We start from the raw sequence: 7,993 nt of genomic DNA on the forward strand, positions 1-7,993 counted from the left end.
GCTGGGAAGGGATGTGAAGGGTAAACCAAAGGAGGAGGCTGCAATGCATGGTAAGAAATGTACGCATTATCCTGCCCATGTAATTGTAACCCCTCTGTACAGTATGTTCACAAATAAAATAAAATTAAAAAAAATTAAAAAAATAAAATTAAAAAAATCTATACAAATGAAAAAAAAAACCCACATCATACCAAAGTTTATAAGATACAGTGAAAGTAGTGCTAAAGGGAAATTATAGTTGTAAATACTAACATTAAAATAAAGTATTTCAGCCAGATGTCATGGCTCACACCTATAATCCTAGCTGCTCAGGAGGCTGAAATTTTAAAATGTCAATTTGGCCTGGTGCCTGTGGCTCAAGTCTGTAATCCTGGTTATTCAGGAGGCTGAGATCTGAGGATCATGGTTCAATGCCAGCTTGGGCAAGAAAGTCCGTGAGACTCTTGAGCCAAAAAGGGACTGCGCCCAGGCCCAGAGTTCAAGCCCCATGACAAACCAAAAAAAAAAAAAAAAAGGAAAAAAGATGGCAATTTGAAGCCATCTTAGCAGGAAAATCTTTGAGACATTTTATCTCCATTTAGCCACCAAAAAAGCCAGAAGTGGAGTTGTGGCTCAAATGGTAGAGTGGTAACCTTGAGCAAAAAAGCTCAGGGATGGCAGTTAGACCCTGAGTGAAGTGCCAAGATTGGCCAAAAAAAAATTCAGCCTGGCTTTCTGAGTCATGCCTGTAATTCTAGCTAAACAGGAGGCAGAGATGTAAGATCCCAATTTGAAGCCAATCTGGGCAGACCCATCCAAGAGACTCATCTCCAATTCCAACCAACAAAATGCTGAAAGTGAAGCTGTGGCTCAAGTGGTAGAGCACCAAGCTTGAGTGAAAGAGCAAAGAAAGAGCACAAGTTCCTAAGTTCAAGCCTCAACACAGGCACACACAAAAATATATTTAAAAGAAAACACCTCAAATTAAAAAGAAAAAGAAGAAACTCCAGGTGCAGGTGGCTCAAGCCTATAATTCCCGATACTCAGGAGGCTGATCTGAGAATCAAGATTCGAAGCCAGCCGAGGCAAGAAAGCACATGAGACTTCTAATCCAAAAACTACCTAAAAATCCAAAGTAGAGCTGTGGCTCAAGTGGAGAAGTGCTAGTAAGTAAGAAAGCTCAGAGACAATGCCGAGGCCCTGAGTTCAAGCCCCAGGACTGACCAAATAACTCCCTCCTCCAAAACCCCAAAACAAGAGATTTCTTTTAGATTTTAATCTTAATTTTGTTTGGCCTTCATTAGGCTTTTATACTCATTTGACAGTGTATGTTACATTATTAATCATAATTTTTTTCTGGAAGCAACTAACTTCAATTTCAGAGAAGATGGAATAGTGAGTAATTGTTAACTCTGTCACACACCAGCATGTTCCAGCAGATTACCAAGAGCTTGTTGGGGAAATCAAACAATTCTTCCAGCACAATTTGTGAACAAACACTACAGATTTATATATGTAAAGATAAACTAATGTCAGTTGAATCTGCAAGGAATTTTACACAAAATTGTGTAGTAAAGTGAAAAAAAGAATAAGAACAAATAAAATTTTTTTTATCTCCTTGACAAACAGATGGGCCTTGTGACAATTTTCTGTATACTTTGTGAAATGGGTAGTTTCATATGTAAATATTTACAGTCCAAGGGTCAGAAGGCCCATGGCCTTGCATTGTCAAATTCAGCAGCTGCCCCTTTTAAACCTATTATGCTTCAAGTAGTTACTCTAAGCTGGTGGGTAATGGTCTTCCTTCTTTTTATAAAACAAAGAAAATTAGATCATCTTATTCTTAGATTTTGAAAAGCTGATCAATTTCCTCTAAAATATTTCTCTTTTATTAGTATTCTGTCCTAATCTAACTTTTTAAAGTTATTGTACTATACTTCTCTGGGCTATTTGGAACCACTGCAATATACAGTAAGTCTATAACAAAATAAAAGTAGAACAAGTTTCATAATTATCAAAAATGAACTAAGAAATTATTTGGCCCAGTGCTGGTGGTTCACACCTCTAATCCTAGTTACTCTGGAGGCTGAGATCTGAGGATTGCTGTTCAAAACCAACCCAGGCAGAAGAGTTCTTGCGACTCTTATCTCCAATTAACCACCAGAAAACTGGAAGTGGAACAGTGGCTCAAGTGGTGGAACACTAGCCTTGGGCAGAGAAGGTCAGGGACAGTACCCAAGCCCTGAGTTCAAGCCTCAAAACTGACAAAAAATTTGTTTGATCTGAATATGATAGGAAAGCTATCTAAATGGCAGAAAGCCTATGAGAGTAGCTATTTTTAAGTGAATGCATTACCAATGTCAGGAATTCTAGAAAATTTTAGATTCAAGTCGGAATATTTTGAGGCATTTTTTTTTATCTTGGAAAGTATGAGTCTATTGGTTCTTCTTTCAATAGGATGGGGCTCAGCCATACCTGTAGGTCTCTTCCCAATGTACCATCAGTTCATTAGATGAAGTCTCTTTATTGATATTGATGAAAGATTTCCTTCCAATTCCTTATGATTTTAAAGTTTGGAGTCCTTAAGCATTTAGAACTGTGAACTGGATTCTTTGGGCTCAAAGCTATTCTGCCTGATGTGATTTTTTTTTCCTACAGAGGGACAAGTTGGTATAATAAAAAGTTTTCTGGAGGAATATGAGCAATATTTTTCTCAACTTCAGATTCCTCATCTGTAAATTAGAGGGTTTCTTTATTGAGCCCTAAATTTCTAACATATGATATGTGCTCTGAAGTTGTCCTAATAAGAGTTAATTTTTTCGTTTCTTCTTTGAAGTACATATTTAAGATATACAGGGTGATTTTTTTTGTGCAGTTACTGGGGCTTGAGCTCAGGACCTGGACAGTCTCTTAGCTTTTTCACTCAAGGCTGGTGCTCTACCACTTGAGGTATCACTCTACTTTCAGCTTTTTGATGGTTAATTGAAATTAAGAGTCTCATGGACTTTTCTGCTGCCCCTTTTAAAGGAAATCCTCAGATCTCAACTTCTGAGTAGCTAGGATTATAGGCATGAGCCACTGACACCTGGTTCAATGTAGTTTTGATTTGCATTTCCCTAATGGCTACAGATGTTGAATATTTTTAATATATTTATTCCCATTTGTATTCTTTTATTTAAAAATAATCTGTTTGAAGGATTGGAGGTGTGAGTCAGGTGGTAGAACACTAGCCAATGTGCAAAAGTGTCAGATATCAAGTTCCAGTCTCAAACAAAAAAATTAATTTGTTTGTGTCATTTGCCCAATTATTGATTGGCTTATTATTTTGTTATTAAAATTTTGAGTTCTTTATATATTCTAGATATTAAACCCTTGTTGGATTTTCTCCTATTCTGCAGGCTGTGTCTTTACTTTTTTTTTTGACATTTTAAAGCTTGCCTTCAATAGAGGTCAAACCTAACCCCATTCCTATTTGCTGTCTCCCTTAAAAAGGGTTCCTTCCTGTATTCTCAAAACTTTATTCAGATCCATGTATCCATTGCTCAGACCTATAATCTTAGCTACTTGGGAGGCTGAGATCTGAGGATTGTGGCTCAAAGCCAGCCCAAACCAGAAAGTCTGTGAGACTTTTAGTTCTAATTATCCACTCAAAAGCCAGAAGTGGACTGTGGCTCAAGTGGTAGAATGCTAGCCTTGAGGAAAAAAGCTTAAGGCTAGCACTCAAACCCGGAGTTCAAGACCCAAGACTGGCACACACACACACACACACACACACACACACACACACACACACACACACACACACACACTTTCCTCAGACTGGGCGCTGGTACTTTATACCTGTAATCCTGTAATCTCAGGAGGCTGAAATTTGAGGATTGCATTTTGAAGCCAGTCCAGGCAGGGAAGTTATGAGACTCTTACCTCCAATTAACCACCAATAAAATGGAAGTGGGGGTATGATTGTGTGAGCTTATACAGAACTACTCTCTCACACATTTATTTTGTACATGTTATTGCTATCAATTCTACTTCGTGAATACTAAAACTGGAGATTAGAAAGGCAACATAGTTGAAAATAAGGTATCTATCTTCTGAAATAGTATGTATTGTATTATATTCCAGATAGCACTGGTTCATTCACTCATTCTTTTATTCATTCATTCATTCAAGTATCAGTGAGCACCTGTGTTGTAGCATTATATTCCACATTTAAGGTTATCAGTGTTTATAAGGAGGATATAATTAAGCCAGTAGGGGAGACAAGGGTAGAAAGAGATAATTAAGATACAAATTGCCATGTAATTGCAGGGCTGTTCAGAGTACCAGTATGGATGGGCACTTGAGCATACTTGGAGCTATGAAAACTTAAAAACAATAGCTATCATTGAAATGAAAATACAAAATTTAAAAAAATATATAGAAGCTGGGCACCAGTGGCTAACACTGTAATCCTAGCTACTTAGAAGGCTGAGATCTGAGGATCATGGTTTGAAACAACCTGGATAGGAAGACTATTATCCCCAATTAACTACCCAAAACACCCAAAAACCAGAAGTAGGGCTGTAACTCAAATGGTAGGGTAGTAGCCTTGAGCAAAACAAGCTCAAGGACAGCTCCCAGGTCCAAGGATATCAAGTATATGTCTGTGGAAATGTAAGTGGCCTCAAACTCTAAAATGAGGATAGTAGACTATAACTTATATCATCAAACCCTGAGGGGTCAACAATAATAAGTTTTCATACCAGGAGAGAAGAATTAAGCCAAAACCAGCCTTGATGGACTTGATTCTATGACAAACTGGGGCTGGCCTCAGGGAATGTATAGAGAGGTTTAATTATATAAATGGAGGCAGACATATCCCTAGTTTCATCAAAATGGGGACGCCAAATGAAATACTCATTTAAACATAATCTTTTTAGTGAAAAGACCATTTGGTCCAAGTTTTATATTCATGGAGAGATTTCAAATTTAAATATTTGACATGATTTCCAAATAAGGTTATTGCTACAGGTATATGGAAATACATTTTTAACCCTATTTTGACATTTCTCTTTCTCTTTCCCTTTTTCCTTCTTTAAATACAATTGGAAAAAAAATTTCAACAAATAGAAGACATCTGGGGTTCCCTTAAACTGAGAGGACTTACATGAGTACATTTTTTTGCAAGTTCTGGGGTTTGAATTCAGGTTCTGGGCACTATCCCTAAGCTTTTTTGCTTACTGCTTGTATTCTACCACTTGATCCACGTCTACTCTGGCTTTTTTGGCAGTGTTTGGGACATAAAAGTATCCCAGACTTTCCTGCCTGGACTAGCTTCGAACCATGATCCATTGATCTCAGCCTCCTGAGATGCTAGGACTATAAATGTGAGCCATTGCTGCTGGGCAGAATTAATTATTTCATTCAACAACCTCTTTCCTTTGTCAGAACTGGGGATTAAATTTAGGCCTCCTGCTTGCTAGGCAGTTGTCCTACTACTTGAACTGCACAACAGACCCTTTTTGTGTTGTACAGTTTTGACATAGGGTCTTGCTTTGATGTCAGGCCAACCTGGACTGTGGTCCTCCTATTTTTGCTTCCTAGTGTTGCTAGGATGAGAGATATATACCACCACACCAAACCATTGGTTGAAATGGAGTTTGATGAACTGTTTTCCCCCTGGAAGCCGGTTTCAAGCAGCCATCCCTTAATCCTCCCAAGCAGATAGGATTACTGGCTTGCCCACTAATCCTGATCTGATTAGGATTTCAATAAAATTATAATCACATTCAATTTATGATTTAACTTACCTAACTCTGTAAATTAGAGGAAACATTTCCATTAGTTTTCAGATAATGGTCTTATAGAGAGCTTTCCATTTGGGAAGATAGAATAGACATTCTGTATCAGTTTTCTAGGGCTATTTGTAATAAATTGCCAGACACCTGATGGCTAAAGAAAAGAAATGTATTTTCTCAAAGATCTCTAGATTAAACACTTGAAATGAAAGTGTAGGGTCAACATTCTTCTGAGTGTTCTAGGAAAGAATCCATTTCTGACACCTCTTAGCTTCTGATGGCACCCTGGATGTTGCTTGATTTCTAGAAGCATAACTCCAATCTCTACCTCCTTAAATAACATCCATGTGTTTGTGGTTTTCAGGGTCTTCTTTTCCTATAAAGACATCAACCTTACTTGGTTTAGGCCCAATCCAATTCAGAATGCTCTCACTTTAACTAATGACCCCTTCAAAGACCTTATTTCTAGGTAAGGTTGTATTATGAGCTCCCAGGTGGATAAGAATTTTAGTGGTACACAATTCAAACCAGTCTGCATACTTTCCCCATTAACCCCACCAAGTACAGCTATAAGCCATAAACTTTAAACATAAAACAAAGAAAACAAGACTGAAAGATGGAGAGAAACAGGCTGTCTAGGATTGCAAGACCAGAAGAATGACCTGGTAATAACTTATCTGAATTTGTTTTTTGCCAAAAACAGGTGACTAAGAAATGAATTTGATAATGAATTCAGACAAAAAAAGAATGTCTTCATTCTGAACTCAGAAAAGAGACTAAAAAAGAGGCAGCCAAGTGAGATAAAAATCTAGATGCAACAGACATTCCATTTTACAAAACTACACAGAAAAGACTGTTGGCCCATGCCTGCAGTGTCTGCATGGGATTCTAGATTCCCACCTTTATTTGAATATAAGTGAATAGCCCAAACCACTTTCTTTACCCTGCAGCAGCAGCCAAAGCCAAATAGTGACACTGGGCTTGTGTATCCTCTGGATGGTACTTCCTTTGGGAAGGTACTCCCAACTGGAGACCATGTGACAGTCTGGGGTCACATCTTAACCTGAATGTAAACAAGGCACCCTTCTCACTTACCCAGCTTAGAAGAAATGGGATAATTACTCCAGTACACAAAATAGTAGAACTCCCTTAATATGAAATAAGTTGGAACTCATAATTAGTAAAAAAATTAAATTTGTAACTTAACATTTTCAAGTATTTTGCATGCTTATATGATTTATTAGAAAATTCTATTAAAGATTTAAAGAAAACAGTATCATTTCTATATAATCTTGAGGAAAATTAAGTCTTTCTTATTTGATTTAAGAAGTCAGTTTGCTAAGATATAAAGCAAAGGAGAAGCAAATATATCACACAATAAACTATAAACCAATATTATTCATGAATATTTAATTTATGGGTGTAGTCCAAGGTCAGATAATATTTATTCCAGGCATGCAAGGCTGATTCAGTACTTGAAAATTGATACTGTAGTTTGTTACATTAATATGTTAATATGAAAAATTATATTTTTACATAGCTGTCACAGAAAAATAAAATTTGATGAAATCAAGCAGTTATTCATGATATACCTCTCAGAAAAAATAGAGAAGAATTTCTACATTTAATACAGAACATTTATAATAATCTTATAGCAAAATTGACAATTCCTTAAATGTAAATACTGGAAATATGGCTCAAGTAATAGCACATTTGTCCAGCAAATGCAAGCCTCTGAGCTCACATCCCAGTTCTACCATCAAAAATAAATGAATGATTAAAACTCGAAGAGAATGAGGGAGGGAGTGACACTGTTAAAAGGAAATGTACTTATTATCTGACTTATGTAACTGTAAAACCCCTATGTACATTATCTTTACAATAAAATTTTAAAGATTAAAAAAATGAATGAATTAAAAATACATTAAATTCTTCATAAAGTGATTGATTTGATAAAAAGTCAATACTCAAATATATGTTGCTTACAAGAAATTTGTTTACCATGTTTGTTTGAATATTCTTATTATATTTAAGCAGTTGTACAAATGACTTGCCATTCATTGAAGCAGTTTCTGAATACAATGCATCTTGGTCAATGTCATCTCTTTCAACACTCTCACTCATCCCTACTAACCCATCTCCTTCCCTTACTTATCTTAATTTTAGGTTATATATTGATTTTTTGCCACTCAACAAAGCAGTTTATGTGTGCAATGCATCTTGATCTGTGTCAA

This window comes from Dipodomys ordii, unplaced genomic scaffold (genome assembly GCF_000151885.1).
Source record: "Dipodomys ordii isolate 6190 unplaced genomic scaffold, Dord_2.0 Scaffold219, whole genome shotgun sequence".
In the NCBI taxonomy this organism is placed as follows: Eukaryota; Metazoa; Chordata; class Mammalia; order Rodentia; family Heteromyidae; genus Dipodomys; species Dipodomys ordii.